The sequence below is a fragment of the Gopherus flavomarginatus genome, chromosome 8 (assembly GCF_025201925.1).
Source record: "Gopherus flavomarginatus isolate rGopFla2 chromosome 8, rGopFla2.mat.asm, whole genome shotgun sequence".
Taxonomy (NCBI): Eukaryota; Metazoa; Chordata; order Testudines; family Testudinidae; genus Gopherus; species Gopherus flavomarginatus.
Window position 1 is genome coordinate 94,880,503 of NC_066624.1, and position 18,752 is coordinate 94,899,254.

The window sequence follows — 18,752 nt, forward strand, 5'->3', positions numbered from 1 at the left end:
TGATATTCGTGATATTGTAATGTCTATAATACTTGATTACTATTTTTATTAAACTTAATATTATAAAAATATATAACTGTTAGGCAGAGTGCTAAAATAAAAAACTGAGCAAAGTTGAAATCTGCTTTATTTAAAACACGAGCAAAAAGGTTCACTAGAAAACACCAATTTTTTGTATTTTTTTTCTTTCTTTCTATATTATTGAGGCATCGATACCAGCCACATAGTTAACTGTTTGGATTTTACATTTCAAGCAATATCCTTGTGTTTCCCATTTTTCAGGACTGAATTGGTCTCCATATTGGCATAATAACTTTTCATAGGACAAGTAGATGAGGAAGATGATTTGTTTGGAAACGCACAAATAGCTGTTAGGGACCTAACTGCCATTTGTGCCCTTGACAATCTCCCCCTTGAATGTTTTTTGTAGTGGAAATATTTTAAAATGTCCCTTTCTGAAAATTTGTCCTGTTTCTTCATATTTTGACTGGGGGAGATCTCTAGCTCCCCAAACACATACTTTGATGATAATATCAGACATAGGTAACTTTTGAACAATTTTAAAAAATGAGACAGAGTTAATCCCCTTATTCAGAATAAGAGAATTGTGAAAAATCAATTACGTTTGATAGAATTCCTCAAATCCCGCAGCTACTTCCATTACCTACTACTCTCAGCCTGACTCCCTAAGTAGAGAGACAATTTCAACTAAACTAAAATGTTTGAATGGAAATTTGCATTTATTCATCAAAATGTTGTCTTCCAGCCAGCTCTGCCTGACTCACTAGCTGAGCTCTGCACATGGTGGGACAGGAATGCAGGGTGGGAGATATGGGGTTTATCTCTGAGGAAGGGATGTGGCTTTGGAGTAGTGTAATGGGGTGAACAGGGATCTGATGGGCAACCAGAGAGTGACTAGAAGATTTGAGGGCTTGTTCAGGGTGTTACAGGGACTGAGAGCAAGGTTACCAGGGATATGCAGGAGGCACGGAGAAGATTCTCTCTTGTGGGTTGTCTAAACTGGAGCTTTATGAACAGTTGGAAGGTAGCACAGAGTCACTGAACTTCCTCTGAGGCATCAGAGGTTGAAGCATTCCCTTGAAGCATCTGCCTCTACTCCCCAGCCCACCATGACAGCGCCATCATGAGAAGACCATGATGCACCAATACCTCCCACAGAGAAACTAAGAGCTGCCCCAGGACTGCTGCATCAGCTCTCGAGAGCATTAGGAGCACTAGAGGAGTCCCAAGTGTGTCTGTGCCAAGGCATCAGCCCATCAAGGGCTTGCCTCAATGCAATGAGGAACAGAGGCAGATCGATTGGTGGAACCCACCAAGTGCCAATGCATCAGAGGGCCTGATCTTCTCTTCATACCCAGTTCACTCACTCCACTCTAGGCTCCAAGCTTTCATAATCATTTCCCTTCTCCAATATCCAGCTTTGTTTTTCCCTATGGCAATATGCAACAGTATCCTGGGAAGTGAAGGGAAATGCAGCCAACTAGAACACATGAGGGAGGGCTGAATTGGGATTTGGGCGCATGGTGGGTAAATCTTTGATGGGCCAGAAGGGGTGTTAATGGATGTGGGGGAGGATGTGGAAAAAGTAGAGTTGTAGTTGGGAGGGGTAGAGTGGAAAAGTGAGGAATTGTGCCCTCCGGTCATTCATATACATGTGCTGGATTTACTTTAAACACTTTTGAAAATTCTGGTCTAGTTCAATACTCAATTAAGCTTATCTTGAAACGAAGAAAAATGCTTCATTAAATAGTTGAAAGCAGTAGCAGCTACTGCAGATCCACACAACAAAATAAACCAGCAAAAATGCTCTTGTCTTGCATTTTAATCTGTCTAGTAAGGAAGGCTCATTTCGTGGATTATCAAGTCTTTTGTGTGTTTTTAGCATTTGAACATTTGCAAGAGAGAGTGATGGGAGAAACAGTGTCTTTCCAATAGTGTCATTAGAGGAGGATATTTAGAAAAGAGTAAAAAACTTGTTAAAATTTGATCTATTTTTCAGGATCTGCAGTAGAGTGAATCATTCATCTCTACAGTCAGTCTTTGTGCAAACCTTTAGTTTGGTTTCTGTATTCCAGAATCCTCAAAGCTTTATGAATTTAAGATGACTAAAGAATGTTAAGAATTGAAGTATCAGCTTGGGATGGTGTATGATTTTGAAGGAAACATTCTAGACTTCTGTCTCTCTATTGTTCTGTGCCTTGCAGTCTGCATTAAATGTACTGATCACTGGCTGGGCAGAATGTAATTAGAGAAGCTGCTGCTGCTGGGAGCTCTTACCATCACTGAACTCTGTAGTTATAGGTTGCATTCATGCTGAGCTCTGATTATTTCAGTGGACGTTTATTAAAGAGAATGCTACTCCTACGTTTGGTACAGTGACAATATTATGAAGAAATAAAAAGCATTTTTTTTCCATTCTGCCTGCCCACCCAGGTAAACAGATTGGTGCTTAACAAAATTGCATGCAAAGGAGGTTGAACTGAAGGTCAAAGGATAAATTCAGCTCCTGGCTACATGATCAGCCAGTATTCAGATTAGAGAACTTGGAAGAAGAGGAAATTCATGCCGGTGATTTATTTTTCAAATGAGAAGTCACCTATGGCATCATCTTAAAAATCTACCATTGACTTTTCTTGAGTTGTATGAAGTGCCAACTGTACGGGGAGACTTTGGCAAACCAGTAAAGTGTCTGAAACCACTATGGCTTATTGTTAAAGACAGCCTAGTCAGGAAGCTGTTAAAAGCAAGTCTCTGCTTGACCAAGGCAGAAGGGGAGGGGGGGTTAGGCTGCCACCAAAAGAGCAGCTTGGCCCTGCATCCTTCCTGATAAGAATTGTGTTGAAGTTGCTGATACATGCATTTTAAAAGAATAGGCTAGCCCCAGAAATATCTATTGAGATCTCAAGGCTGCAAGTTCTGGAAAAAACCATACCTGGTTATTCAATAATCAGAAGGAGCCTCTTGCTTGATCATTGTAACTGCTTACTTTACAAGGTTTCTTTAAGGGACATGTCATTCTGTTACTAATGGATAAATAAGGGGACTCGTTTGGGGACTCTTGGACTGGTCTCTCCCTCTGGATGCATCTTGTGTTTCTCAGTGGCAGACGGGCTGCCGCTGTATCACTCGAAAGCCACATTGAGCTTTGGTAATTATCAAGGGATAGGGGTGTTCTAATTTTGTTGTGGATGTGTGTAAGTGCTTGAGACTAGTAAAGTTAAGCTTTAGGTGAAAGCACTCTTGTGTTGTCCTGTTTGTGCCAGCCATCTGTCGGTCAGATGGCCGTGTCTCCCCTGATTTATTTCCTGACACCTCCTAGCACAGAGTAAAAGTTACCAAGCGCTTTGGATTGAAAGAACCCCGGGTAACACCTACCTATACTGGTTGAAGACCATTATCACAGATTGATAAAGAGCAATGTAGTGCTTTCTAACTATATGTACCATTCCCAGTGACAGTCTCATTACAATTGCACTAAACTCAGAGGTTTTGCAGACATTTGGGTAAATAATTGGTTCAGTTTCGGGCTATGCTGATTCACACCACTTGAATTTTGCCTTGAGTTTCAGAATAAGTCAATTGATTTCACAAGGTTGTAACCATGCATATCTGAAAACTTTGTGTGTCTTTTGATCCAAAGCCATTAATTGGCCCCAATTTAAAGTGGAACTACATACAGGTTCACACGAAGTGTAAAAATTGCACAAAGCTGCAACAGAATTAAGTTGTACCAAACTCTCAATAAGAAGTTAGAACTACTGAATTGGAGTCAACAGGCAAATGGCTCTATTTTGGCATTTGTACTGAGACTCCTCAGCCAGTAGCAATACCATTTGAGCTAGGGGAGATATTCTCTTAGCTCTTGGTGGTAGTAGTGGAAGTTGTTACTGTATATCCCCCTTTTTAGACCCATAATCATGAAGGGTACAATTCAATCCTCCTAGAACTCTGAAAGGTTAACATCATTTGCTAATGCTCAATCCTCTCGTACTGCTCACTTTCAATCACTACCAACCCAGTCTGGATTCAAACCAGCACCCTACAGGCTAGATTCTGTTATCGCCTCCCTGAACCAATTAAACCTCATCACTTGTTTGGTTTCCAGCTATTTGGTGCAGTATAGTAAGGTTTCTTGCTCTTGCAGTAGACTTCTGTGGAATACGACTGTAGTACAGTTTTGGTTTTATCTAGTACAGTAACTCCCCACTCAACATCCTCTCGCTTAATGTTATTTTGATTGTTGTGGGCAGGAGGGAGGGGGGAGCCTGCGCATCAAGTCTTTGCTCCTCCCCACTCCCTCCTGCCCCCTGAACGTCACAAGCCAGCTGATTGCTGCAGGCAGGAGGGACGGGGGAGGAGTGAGGACGCGGCACACCTGCCCCCTCCCTCTCTTGCCTCCTGCTCATGGCAATCAGCTGGCTTGTGGTGTTCAGGAGGCAGGGGACAGAGGGGGATCCTGTGCGCCATGTCCTCCCCCCTCCCTTCTGCCTCCTGAACACTGCAAGCCAGCTGATTGCTGCAGGCAGGAGGGAGGGAGGAGGAGTGAGGATGTGGCATGCAGAGTAAAGGGGGAGGAAGAAGAGGCAAGTTAAGAGTCGGGGTTTGGGGGAAGAGGTGGTGTGGGCAGGATGAGAGTTGAGCGCCCCTGCCCCCCCAGTGCCTGCTGAGTAAGGGAAGCTGCCACTGTGCAATGTGCTTCTCCTAGCCTACAGCACCTTCAGCTTACTTGTCTCCAATATTTTCTTTACTGTAACTTTTGTGGAGAAAAGAAGACAATTTTATAAATGAGTGACTTCTACAAACTGAGCTTTTTCTTCGATTGTAATGAATCTAGAAAACAGAGGGCAGATGCTGCATGATTATGTTTAATGTGACTATGGCAGGATTTCATCTGTGTTGTTCCAATTTATCTCTAACTGTACAGAATAGCCTTAAATGGGGAACATTTTCCTTATTTACTCCATGTTTATCATCATTACTTTTTTTTTCTGAGCAGTACAGAAGAAAAGGTTGCAGATGGCGTGAGTCTAGGAAGCTCATAAATGTAAAGACTATGCCCCAGGCAGGGCGGCTTAGCACAGACTAATGTGACGACTGATCCTGTAGTGGTCATAAACAGGAAGAAATGTACATCTGTATAAATAAGCAAACACTATATCCTATCTAGAGCTGCTCAATGCCCAACTTTGATCTCTAGGATTGATGTAAGAAGCATTTTTTATGAGCTGTCCCTTTTTTACCGTGATACGTGTGTGGGGTGATTAGGTGTTCGACCAAGTGTGTGCATCGTATGAAAGTTTTGTGGGCTGTGAACCATTTCTTCAGCATTCCGTACCTTCTTGTGCTCCTGCTGTAGTGAGCAAAGCTCCTCTCTACCCACTTCTATGCTGTACAAGCAGATGCACAACTAACCTCAGGAATAAGCAAAGATTGAAGGGAACTGATTTGTGAAGTGTTTGAACATCTCCACGGAGCTGAGTGCCTCCAATGATTGAAGCTGGGGATGCTCAGTACCTCACAGGTTCTGTTCGAATTTTTTCAGTTGATTTCTTTTAAAATATCAAGCATGAGTCATCTCTTTTCTTGATGCATTGTAATATAAAAATGATCATGCTTTAAAAAGTCATTCGATCCCTCATCTGAAGTTTCCCTGCTCATCCTATTAACATGTATTTTTTATATTTCAAGTACAATAGCTCTATTCTACTAAAAAGTCATCATGTTTGCCCAAACATTACACAGTTAATAGTGTTTATTATAGCATCTGATACAGGAATAGCACAGAATCTGGAAGTCAGCTGAGTCAGAAAAGTGAAAAGAGGAATGATTTTTAATCACTTAATTAAAGATTCTGTCCGATAATGATTTGAGATTTTTAAGCAACCTGTTTTCATGCATTTACAAAAAGATTTGTAGTTCACTATTGACAAATGAAAATCTTTTAGACCATCAAGCTATGCCACAGCCACCTCTGTTACAATGTGACCCTTTGTTGCCTTTATCTTCCCTCCCCTTGTCTGTCTTCTGTTTGTCATTCTGACTTTTGTTGCATCTTCTTTCAAATCAAACTGTAAGATCCTCAGGGCAGGGACCTGTTTGTACAGTTCTTAGCGTAATGTGGGGCTCAATACTGCTTGGGGTCTATAGCTTGCTTCAATAAATCATTAGTATTCACATTGAAAAGACTTTAGGGATTTTCCAAGTGCGGTATCTTGTGAATCGTTACTTTATATGTAGATTATGCACAGCGCCATTACCCATACTCCTGTGATGTCAATGATCTCAATATGATATAAAAGTGGTAGATGATCTAATAGTGGCTTACATTTTAACAGTGCACAGGTTTCTAACATGCAAATTAAAGTAAGGTCATAGTCAGAATTTGAAAGTCAGTTAATGCAGAAAGCAGAATGAAAGTTCATACTAATCCACTAATGTGCATCTCAGTGGTAATTAATTCAGGTCTTTGTAGTGGTTCCAGGAAAGTAATTTACTATTCTGTAGGACAAGTCGGCAAAATATGCTTTTTGGTTCTGAGGCATTCAATTACAATGAATAAATAATTGCCATAGTTTTGTTTTGCAATTATTATGTAGTCTTGGACTATTAGAATTGATTTGTATCAATAATATTCTTCAAAGCTAGGGAAGCAAGAGATGTGGAAGGATCAGGTCACTTTTAGTTTTGTATTACTGAAATGCCTAAATTAAAATGTATCTCCCCTTAGATTTACTGGCTTCTATGAACGTAGCAACTACACAACTAACTTTAGGATTAATATTTTAAATAAGATTATACAAAAGAGATCAGGATCATAATATTCCCTTTTATGTAGAAGAGTATACTTTGGATATCTTATTTCACCTAGGATTGATTTGTCTCAGTTATGCTTGCAGACACTGGCTCATGCTTGTGGCAGTGTAAAGGTTCACTGCTGCAGGGTACATTCCACAATGGAATTTTTTTTCACTTTCCACACTTTGGGGGCTGTCAGGCTCAAAGTGTGTCCTATTGTTCAGTTATATTGTTGCATTAGTAGTATTATAAACAAGAAAGTAGTCACAGCTGAGATTTTATGGAAAGAATTGTTCACAGGAATAGAATACTAGACATTGTTCAGTCACTCATGTCCACAAAAAAGGACATATCTTAAAATAACTTCAATTGTCATTATCCACTACTGGCCTAAGGCGTCCTTAATTGTTTGCTTGCTTGCCCATTACTTCACTTAGAAATATTAGAACTGAGTGAAATATTTGCAGTGAAATTCAACTGTCATATAATAAGATTTTCATATTTTGTTTTAAATGGAGTGAGTATACAATTCATGAAAACAAACCACAATTTTGTGACTTTGCTTGCCCTGAAACAGGTTGTGTTGTTTTTTTTTTTTAAGCAATGACCTTTCAATTTGTTGAAATTCTGGATTTTGTTTGGATAAAGGTACACTTCTGTGAAAATTCTGATACTTTCCTGGTTCAGGACAGCACTGACATGTTTAGCAAAACACAGCATTTCTGAACCCGATGCACTGCAGTTCTGTAAAGTTCTGTAGCTTTACTGTTTTGCACAGCAATAGTATGCAGCTTCAGCATTCTATCCTGAACCCCCTTTCCAGCAGAAAATTCCTCCTGAGAACTAAGTGTCCTCCCACTTCTCCATTCCACCTTAGAGAACCAGAGACAGGATACTGCCTCCTCCATTAGTTAAGTGTTCCCTGACTAACTTTCCTTTACTGACAGGCCTGCCTCCCCGCATAGACACCTCTTGATGCACACCTGTTCTTTCCCACCCACGTTCGACTCTGGTTATGCTTCACCTCTCCGCTATCGGTTCTTGGTCTGAGGAATAGACTGGGAAACAACAGATGGGGTCGGGAAGCCATGTTGGAGGGGCTCATGCAGTGGGGAGACAGAATGTGATGACATTGTGGTCTCTTAAGAGTCCTGATCTAGCCAGAAATGTTCCCTCCTTCCCAGCATTTCATCTAAACTTTGGAGCGTAACCAATCCCAATAGTTTTAAATACCTATGACCCTATTCAGTAAGAACTCCAATCAGAATTTCACTTGTGTAACTGTGGGTTAAACTTGGACCCAAAGGAGGATAGTGTTAAAATGATCTATAATGTTAATTATTGCTATATTAACAATTATTGTAGTAAAGACATTAATTCCCAATTAGGATTAAGGCCAAGTTGTTCTGGGCTCTGTACAAACTGTCTGGACTCCTGTGTCTCCTACTGATTCCTCCAAAAACCGTGAAATATAAAGCTACAAGGCTTGTTTTTGGACAGGGTCCAGTCTTGGCTATGGTCTGAGGTGGCAGTCACTTCTGCACATAGGTAACTTTATGAATGTGAATAGACCTCTTGAGTTCAGTGAGACCAACAAGACTACTTAGATGTATAAACTTAGTCTGAAGTCAGACGGCTGGGCAGAAACATTTGTTTCACTTTTATTGATAGTAAACTTCTAAATTCAAGCAGTTGTATTAAAACCGATGTCCATAGGCAATAAAAGAGGGGAGGGGACTAAAACCATCCATTATGGCTCATTGCAAACCAACCTGAATGTTGGCTTTATACCAGCCCAGCAGGATTATAATAATTGATGTTGGATTTTTTTGATAGCCTTTTAAACTTATTTGTTCTTTAAATTCTAACTACACTAACTTTACATCTAGATGTTTGGGGCAGGAGGGCAAATGTTTTTGCCATCTAGATTCCACTTATATTTGGAGACTGATGATGTGTGGCCATTTCCAACTACAAGTAGAGTGCCAAAGTTTCTGACCTGCAAGTCTAATCATTCTAATATTCAATCAACATAAAAGTAAAACAGAGGAACTATTTTTGTAGTCATTGGAGACCTTTGTTTCACTAACAAATGAAGTGAATTATAAAAGAATAAAACAAAAAAAGATTTGACTTCTTATAAAGTGCAATTAATGTACAAGGGATCTAAAAGGAGGCACAGTGCCGTCCATTTCTTGAGCCAAATTTTTATTTTTGCTCACAGTGTAAGTAAGACGATCCACTGGGGTCTGAGGAGGAAGAAATTCTCTCACTTCCTCCAGGCAATGAAACAAAAGTGCAGCTGTCCTGTAACCAAAACTGTAATCTCAAGGTTGAAATAGCAGGACAGTTCATGCTTCCCCACTCTCCTGCCACTTTTGATCCACCCCCAAAACCTACTGTGTTTAGGGAAACAGAGGGATTTCCTTGCTGCAGTCCTAGAGTCTCTAATACTTTTGCCACTATATTAAAGCTTGCACCATATCCTGTCATGAGTTGAAATAATACTCTATGAAGACTATACACAAAACATTTAAGTAGTATATGAGCAAATGAAAGTGAAGAAATGTGTGGTTTGTTTTAGCTACAAAATTCAGAAAACTGAATTGCAAAAGCCAACAGCAGCTCAACACCATGACATCAGTGTCAGAACATCACAGCATCAATCCAGGGCAGTACCCAGACCCTGGAGTGAAGGTGGTGGGAGAGCAATGCTTCTTGGAGCAGCACATGACACTTCTAACTCGTGTTCTGTGAATGGACTTCTGGAGTGCAGGGTTCTTGTTGCTTGTACGTGTGAACAGACCTTTCCTATTGTCTAAGCTCCAAGAATGAGCACCTGGGATACACCTTTTGTGTGTGTTTCTGAGAGAGTCTTAATGTGGCAGTGTCATGATATGACCTCTAGCAAACTCGAACCCACAATGTTCAGTTCTTCTTCGAGTGCTTGCTCATATCCATTGCAGTTAGGTGTGCGCGCGCCGCGTGCACGCTCGTCGGAGACTTTTTACCCTAGCAACACTCGGTGGGCCAGCAGGTCGCCCCCTGGAGTGGCGCTGGCATGGCGCCTGATATATACCCCTGCTGGCCCGCCCGCTCCTCAGTTCCTTCTTACCGCCCGTGTCGGTCGTTGGAACTGTGGAGCACGCCTAGCTGTTCTCCACATCCATAGCGTTTCACTCTTCTGTAGTCTAGTGTATATAGTTCAGTTATTATAGTGTTAGTTGCAGTTATAAAGTTAAGTAAGTATAGTTGTAAATAGTTATACTGAGGATCGGGGGTTCCCCCCTTTTTCCTCCCCGCGGTGCCGGGGCCCATGCCCGGTTCACCCGGCTTTAAGCCTTGTGCGGCCTGTCAACGGCCGATGCCAACAGGAGACCCGCACGACTCCTGTCTGAGGTGCCTAGGCGAGTCCCACCTTGTGGACAAGTGTCGGATCTGCAAGGTGTTCAAGCCCCGAACTAAGAAGGAGCGGGACAGTCGCCTGAAGCAGATCCTGATGGAGGCAGCGCTGACTCCCCCACCGTCGGCACCGACTCCGGCACCGGGACCAAGTGTCGCCTCCGCTCTGGACCGCCCGGAGCCGGCGAGGGCTCCAACTTCCCGCTCGGCACCGGCCTGACACCCTAGCCAGCACTGCTTCCTCTCCCCGAGGAGAAAAAAGCACAGGGCTCCTGCAGTGCCTGCAACTGCACCACAGTCAGAGCGTGCCTCAAAACCTGACCGCCCGGCACCGTCATCCGCCGCGGCACCGAGCGTCGCTGCACCGTCGACTCCGGCCCCTCAGAGACCGTTGAGTCCGGAGCCATTCAGCTCCCCGGTGAGGACAGGGGTCGAGCTCGTCGCGCCCTCCACGCCGGAGACCTTCTCAGCGGCATGCGACATCATCGCATTGACAGAGCCCGAGCTGCCCCAACCCCCGCCACCGCCGGTGTGGGTTATACAATCGCTGGGCAAGCCCGCCATGGTACGGCCGCATTCGCCAGGCACTACCGGGCATCGGTCCCGGTCTAAATCGAGGGACCACTCCCAGCGTCGCTGCTCGAGATCTAGACGCCGCTCGCAGTCCCGGGACCGCTACCTGCGGCACCGGTCGTACTCGCGGCACCGTTCAAGATCCCGGTCGCCATCGTACTACTCTCGGCACCGGTCTAGATCGCGGCACCGACGTTCATACCGCATCTGATCCCGGCACGGCAGTGGATGGCACCGGTTGACCTCCCGGCACCGAGCCGGTAGCAGGTCCCGGTCTAGATCACGGTACCGCCATGACTCCCGGTACCGTTCACCGGCACCACGCAGCGACGTCGGGATGCGCAGAGGCCTGCCACAGTCATTGGCGGCTCCTCCATGGCCTTCGAGGCACTCGTCCACTTCGTCCCATATGGACAGCGCCTCTTACGGGGGTTCGGATGTGCACTCCCGCACAGACCAGGGTCCACCTCAATGGTCCTTTTGGACGCCCTGGGCATACCACCAAGCCCAGGGCGAACCTTCGGGACAAGCTCGCTCCAACCCATCGGAGCGTCGTGAACCAGAGGCCACAATCAGTCGGCCCCCCCCCCCCAGGTATGGAGGAAGACCCCACGGATACCATGGGGCAGCAGGATTCCCGGGAAACGGAGGCCCCTCTGGACGAGGCTTCAGTGCAAGAACCACTTCTCCCTGGGGTGTCTTCGTCCTCGTCCCCGGATGAGGCGGTAGCGGGCACATCTTCATCAGGGCCCCCGCCGATCGATCTCCGGGCACATCAGGACCTGTTGAGGTGAGTGGCCCAGAACATAAACCTTCCTGTAGAGGAAGTCCCGGAAGTAGATGACCCGGTAGTAAGCATCCTCTCGGCAGAGTCACTGACCAGGGTAGCCCTCCCCTTCATTAAGTCGATCCAGGCGAAGGCGGACACCATCTGGCAGTCTCTGGCCTCCATTCCACCCACTGCCCGCGGCGTGGAAAGGAAGTATATGGTACCATCCAAGGGGTATGAGTACCTCTACGTACACCCCGCTCCCTGCTCCTTGGTGCTACAGTCAGTCAACGAGCGGGAACGCCACGGCCAACAGGGTCCTGCTCCAAAATCCAGGGAAGCCAGGCGCATGGACTTGCTGGGACGTAAAATTTATTCTGCTGGAGGCCTTCAGCTCCGTGTGGCGAACCAGCAGGCCCTCCTGAGCCGTTACAGCCACAACACCTGGGAAGCTGTCGGCAAATTTGCAGAGCTGCTCCCTCAGGACTCACGCCAGGAATTTTCATCTCTCCTGGAAGAGGGCAGGAGGGTCACCAGAACCTCGCTACAGGCGTCCTTAGATGCCGCAGATTCAGCAGCGAGGACTCTGGCGTCGGGCGTAGCCATGCGCCGTATATCGTGGCTGCAGTCTTCCGGACTACCGCCGGAGCTACAATACACGATCCAGGACCTGCCATTCGACCAACAGGGCCTCTTCTCTGAAAAGATGGATCCCAGGCTACAGAGCCTAAAGGATAACTGGGTCATCATGCGTTCACTGGGAATGCACATGTCCCAGACTCAGAGAAGGCCATTCCGCCCCTACCATCAGCGCACTTACACCCTGCCTCGCCCCAGACAAGACTTCAACCGGAGGCAAGGCTGGCCAAATCGCAGACAACAGTCAGGTCCTCAAAGGGGTAACACTTCCGGGTCCGAAAAGCCACCGCAGGGACCCAAGGCGAACTTTTGAAGGTGCACCCAAGAGCAGCTTACCAATCCCCTCTCTGGATCCACTTCATTTCCTCAACCGCCTCCGCCACTTCCTACCGTCATGGTCCCAGCTGACTTCGGATCGTTGAGTCCTGAGCACGGTGCAGTTTGGTTACCATCTTCAGTTTGTTTCTCCGCCCCCCTCCCATCCTCCCTCCTCGTCCCTCTTCAGAGACCCCTCTCACGAGCAACTTATCGTCCAGGAGGTTCACAAGCTCCTGTCCATTGGGTCTATAGAGGAGGTGCCAAGGGGGCTAAGGGGCCAGGGGTTTTATTCCTGGTACTTCTTAATCCCCAAGTCAAAAGGGGGCCTACGACCCATCCTGGACCTGCGAGGCCTGAACAAGTTCATCAAAAAGTTCAAGTTCCGCATGGTAACCTTAGGAACCATCATTCCTTCCCTGGATCCCGGAGATTGGTACGCCGCTCTCGACATGAAGGATGCGTACTTCCACATTGCGATCTTCCCCCCCGCACAGACGGTATCTCCGCTTTGTGGTGAATCAGGACCACTACCAGTTCACGGTCCTCCCCTTTGGGATCTCCTTGGCCCCCCGGGTATTCACCAAATGTATGGCGGTCATCGCTGCTGCCCTGCGACGTCGTCGTATCCATGTCTTCCCTTACCTCGACGACTGGCTCATCCGAGGCACGTCGGAAGAGCAGGTGACTGGACACATCGCCATCATCACGGAGCTGTTTGCGAGCCTAGGCCTGACCATCAATCTGGACAAGTCCACTCTGGTGCCTACGCGGAGCATAGAATTCATAGGGGCAGTGCTGGACTCCAACCTCGCGACGGCCAGCCTCCCCCGGCACCGATTCCAAGCCATAGTGTTCATGGTCACAAGCCTGCGGGCCTTCCCGACCACATCTGCTCGAACGTGCCTCGCTCTCCTGGGGCACATGGCCGCATGCACCTTCGTCACCAGACACGCAAGACTCCGCATGCGCCCGTTGCAGACCTGGTTCGCGTCGGTCTATCGACCACGCAGGGATGCCATAGACACAATCGTAATGATTCCACCGAATGTTCTAGGCTCCCTAGGCTGGTGGACAATGCCCTCCCAAGTGTGTGCAGGCCTACCGTTTCACGCCCCACAGCCATCAGTGTCCCTGACAACGGGCGCATCATCGCTGGGCTGGGGGGCGCACCTGGGGACCCTGCATACACAGGGTCTGTGGTCACAGAGAGAGTTCACTCTTCACATCAATGTGCGGGAGCTATGGGCCGTTCGCCTAGCATGCCAGACATTCCAATGCCATTTGCACGGTCATTGTGTTGCGGTATTCATGGACAACACATGTATTACATCAACAAGCAGGGCGGGACCCGATCCTCCCCGCTGTGTCAGGAAGCAATACATCTGTGGGACTTTTGCATAGCCCACTCTATTCATCTAGTGGCCTCCTTTCTCCCGGGAGTGCAGAACACCCTGGCGGATCACCTGAGCAGATCCTTCCTGTTCCACGAATGGTCCATCCGTCCGGACGTCCTCTGTCATTTTCCAGAGGTGAGGGTTTCCCCAGATAGACCTGTTCACCTCCAGATCGAACAGGAAATGCCAGGTGTTCTGCTCTCTGCAGGGTCGCTCCCCGGGCTCCCTGTCAGATGCGTTTCTCATACCGTGGACGGGTCGCCTTTGCTATGCCTTCCCACCCTTCCCTCTCGTCCATCGAGACCTGATCAAGGTCCGGAGAGACAAGGCCCGCCTCATCCTGATCGCTCCGGCGTGGCCACGGCAGCCTTGGTACACCATGCTGCTCAATCTGTCCCTGGCGAATCCGATTGCCCTACCTCTTTGGCCGGACCTGATCACGCAGGACTTCGGCAGGATGCACCATCCGGATCTACAGTCCCTCCATCTGTCTGCATGGCTCCTGGCTCGTTAAACCAGTCTGAGTTGCGCTGTTCCGATGCAGTACAACAAGTGTTGTTGGGCAGCAGGAAGCCTTCCACGCTTTCAACCTACCTAGCGAAATGGAAACGCTTCTGCTGCTGGTGCAGTCAGCACAGCCATGATCCACTCGCCGTACTAGTCCCCACCATCTTGGACTACGTGTGGTCTCTCAAGCAGCAGGGCTTGGCGATCTCCTCTCTACGAATCCACCTCGCGGCTATATCCACCTTCCACCCAGGCGAGGCTGGCAAGTCCGTCTTTTCTCACCCAATGGTGTCAAGATTTATCAAGGGCCTGAAGCGGCTCTACCCCCAGGTCAAACGGCCTACCCCTACTTGGGACCTGAACCTGGTTCTAACCAGGCTCATGGCGCCCCCCTTCGAGCCCTTAGCCACATGCTCGTTGCTGTATCTATCCTGGAAGGTGGCCTTCCTAGTCGTTATTACGTCGGCCCGGCGAGTCTCAGAGCTTCAGGCTCTGACCATGTACCCTCCGTACACGGTGTTCCATAAGGACAAGGTACAGCTGCGACCGCACCCGGCGTTCCTCCCTAAGGTCCGTTTCCGCCTTCCTGCCAATCTTTTACCCAAAGCCGCATTCATCCCGAAGAGAGCAACAGCTCCACTCCTTGGACGTCTGAAGAGCTCTCGCGTTCTACATTGAGAGAACAAAACCCTTCCGGCGTTCACCACAATTGTTTGTGGCAGTAGCAGAACGCATGAGAGGCATGGCAATCTCCTCCCAGCGTATCGCATCCTGGGTCACGTCCTGCATCAGAACATGTTACGACTTGGCCAGGGTGCCAACGGGATCCCTGACCGCCCATTCTACCAGGGCTCAGGCTTCCTCGGCCGTGTTTTTGGCTCATGTCCCCATTCAGGAAATCTGCTGTGCGGCCACATGGTCTTCTGTGCACACTTTTGCATCACACTATGCACTGGTACAGCTAGCTAGAGACGATGCCGCTTTTGGCGCAGCGGTTTTGCAGTCCGCAACGTCTCACTCCAACCCCACCGCCTAGGTAAGGCTTGGGAATCACCTAACTGGAATGGATATGAGCAAGCACTTGAAGAAGAAAAGACGGTTACTCACCTTTGTAACTGTTGTTCTTCGAGATGTGTTGCTCATATCCATTCCACACCCGCCCTCCTTCCCCACTGTCGGAGTAGCCGGCAAGAAGGAACTGAGGAGTGGGCGGGCCAGCAGGGGTATATATCAGGCGCCATGCCGGCGCCACTCCAGGGGGCGACCTGCTGGCCCACCGAGTGTTGCTAGGGTAAAAAGTCTCCGACGAGCGTGCACGCGGCGCGCGCACACCTAATTGGAATGGATATGAGCAACACATCTCGAAGAACAACAGTTACAAAGGTGAGTAACCGTCTTATTCAATTTGGTTATCTTGCTAGGGTTAGATATTCAATACCTTTTGTTAAACCCTTTTGGCAATGCTATTGTGTTGAATAATTAGTTACTGTTATCCAGTCTATATTGTGAATGGATATTTAGTGGACAATCAGTTAACAGAACTAATATGAATACCTCATAGATGCTGGTATCTCGAATCCACTATGGATAATTCATCACTTAAGCATTTCTGTATAACTCAAATGTGGATATTTTCCACCAATCTCCAAACAGCCATTTGTGAAGTCAGGCTATGGTAATTACAGAATGGCTGCAGTACTGAGGATACTGAGCCCTGGAGAATGGAGATAATTATATTTTCACACTATCAAAAGTGTGCACTAAAATAGCACTAAAATTTTATTTTTATACTTTAAAAATATGACATTTTAAAGTCATGAACATTTAATATCAAATGATGGCAACATATGGAGTGGTATTTCTTTCCTGATTACAGACAAATGAACTGTCAATGTCACCTTCAGCACTTGTTATTACTTATTATCCGTTATGAAATGCTACTTGTAAAGGGTCTATAGCAGTTTATAGCCATTAGCAAAGTCAATTAAGTGCAATATCCACTGCTACATGAACTTTGCAATTATTTTGCTATTCTCTTTGGTTTTGTTGACCATCATAGTCTCCAGTTGAACAAATATGACCCAGTTAAATAAATAAATAAACTCTTACAGGTACTGCATCTCAGATTTGAGTGAGAAGTTTTGCTCTGCATACTGCCCTTTTTACACCTTTGGATTGAAATCAGCTTGCTTCTTTTTTTTTTTTTTTTTTTTTTTTTAGTACTTTGTATTCTTTCCTGAATCTAAACATGCCCATATTTTTAAGAGTGAGATTCTGAATCTGAAATATGCCAGTTAACCTCTCTTTTTTTTTTTTTTTTTTTTTTCAGATTTATGTATTAAAGGCATGATCTGAAGCCCATGGAAGTCAACGGAAAGATGATGTTTCACTTCAGTGGGCTTTGGACTAGGCCACTTAAAATATGCCCACACAAGACTTATTTGCTAAAATGTTCTGCGCATAGACTAGATAAGGTATATTATCGATTCAGCCTTAGTATTGGTTTCCAATCCAAATACTGCTTCCCAAAGATTTGTTAAAGTCAGCAGGATTCTGATGTGGGAGTTCACCCACACAGTTCTCATTTCAGGAGCCAGCCTTAAGTTAATTGTGGACTCTGTCCTGAATTGTCCTTTATTAAGTTATGTGTAAATGGAATCCTCTGGAGGCAGATCTCAGGATTTTCACAGGGAAAAATACTTTTGTTTCTTAAATTGTATATTAAATTTAAATTTGTATTTTATCCAATGTAAATGTTCGAATCACCAGTTTAGGGTGGTCAGCACTTACCAGTTTAGCATGTGGACATCAGACACCTATTCTAAACACACACAGACTGGAGTTTGACACCATGCGTGCTGACTTTGGATAGAAGCTGATGTTTTAATGGCTACCACTGTATGTAACTAAAGCTGGGTTGAAAATGGTTTACCCAACCTATGAGAATTTCAAGATTGTGAATTTTTACCATCCTGAATTGGAACAGAAAGTCACAAATTAAAAATTGGAAAAGCGTTTTTTTCTTAAGTTTGATCTGTTTTTAAAACATTTTGTTTTGTCATAATATATTGGAATGGAAAAAATTCCTTTTCATTTCCAAATTGTTGAAAGGGGTGACTTCTACCATTTTAAAACCTTTAAAAAATTTGTAATAGAACATTGATCAAAACCCATTCTTTCCCATGAATGGCTGGCTTCCAAGAATAGATATTTTCCAACAAAACCTTTAGTCTCATAATTCTCAACTAATATGTAATGTCTCATGCTTTTGGAATAAATACATCATCTGTGTTCCTTTGAGAGAAGTTTCCAGGTATGTGTGAAAATAGTGTTAAGTGACGGTAAAACATATATTTACAAAGAAAGTTTTAGCCCAGATAAAATACATACAACTTGCCCTGACAACAAATATATTTTTTTCTAAATTGCAACCCTTTTCTGAAAAAATAATAATAAAATCACTGTGGCCCTGACATTTAATATTTTAATTTTGTTTGGTACTGATTTAAACAGCAGAAAGAGCATTGAAAATTACAAGTATCTTTTTCCTTCAGTGAATGCTGTGCAAATAATTTTTGCAGTGATATCGGGCTCCAACCACCCTCCTTTTGCTTGCCCAGCATGAGACGCAATAAGTATGTGTACGTCCGTACTTGTGTGTACATGTGTACACACACACACACACACACACACACACACACACTCTTATTCACTAATCTCCTAGTTACAACAATCAGATTTAGCACACTTTCCATGTAAATTATTTAATACTTTACGGTTCAGTACAAACACAACGGTGCATGCAATACAAACAATGTAGGATGTGAATGTGCATAACCGAAGAGTTACCCGTTTAAGTCCTCTTTAGTTGAGTCCTGACAAGCATACATTAGAGAAGGATTTTAGACTAATTATTATGAATGTTATCTGTTTCCTTCTGTTCAAAGTATCCTTGGTGCAAGGTGACTAATAAAGTCACCTTAAGACTTTAAAGAGAGAAGGTACATGAGATCTTTTTCATTAATAGTAGTTAGTCCAAATAGCCAAACTTCTGAGCTACACTGAGCTCTTCAAATCATCTTTGATTTGCTCAAAACCTTCTCTTTCAAAATAAATGTGATTATGTCATACATCTTGTATCTCTGATATCCTGGGACCAACATGGCTACAACAACACTGCAAACAACCTTAAAGTTCTACTTTAGCATCAGTTCATTCTTTTCAATATTATCATGTGCTCCTCTCTAGGTCATCCCAGTGGCATGGTTTCCGCTTTTTATAATTATATTAGAGATTTCATACTTTCTTTCCCAAAGTTTCGACACAACTCCAGT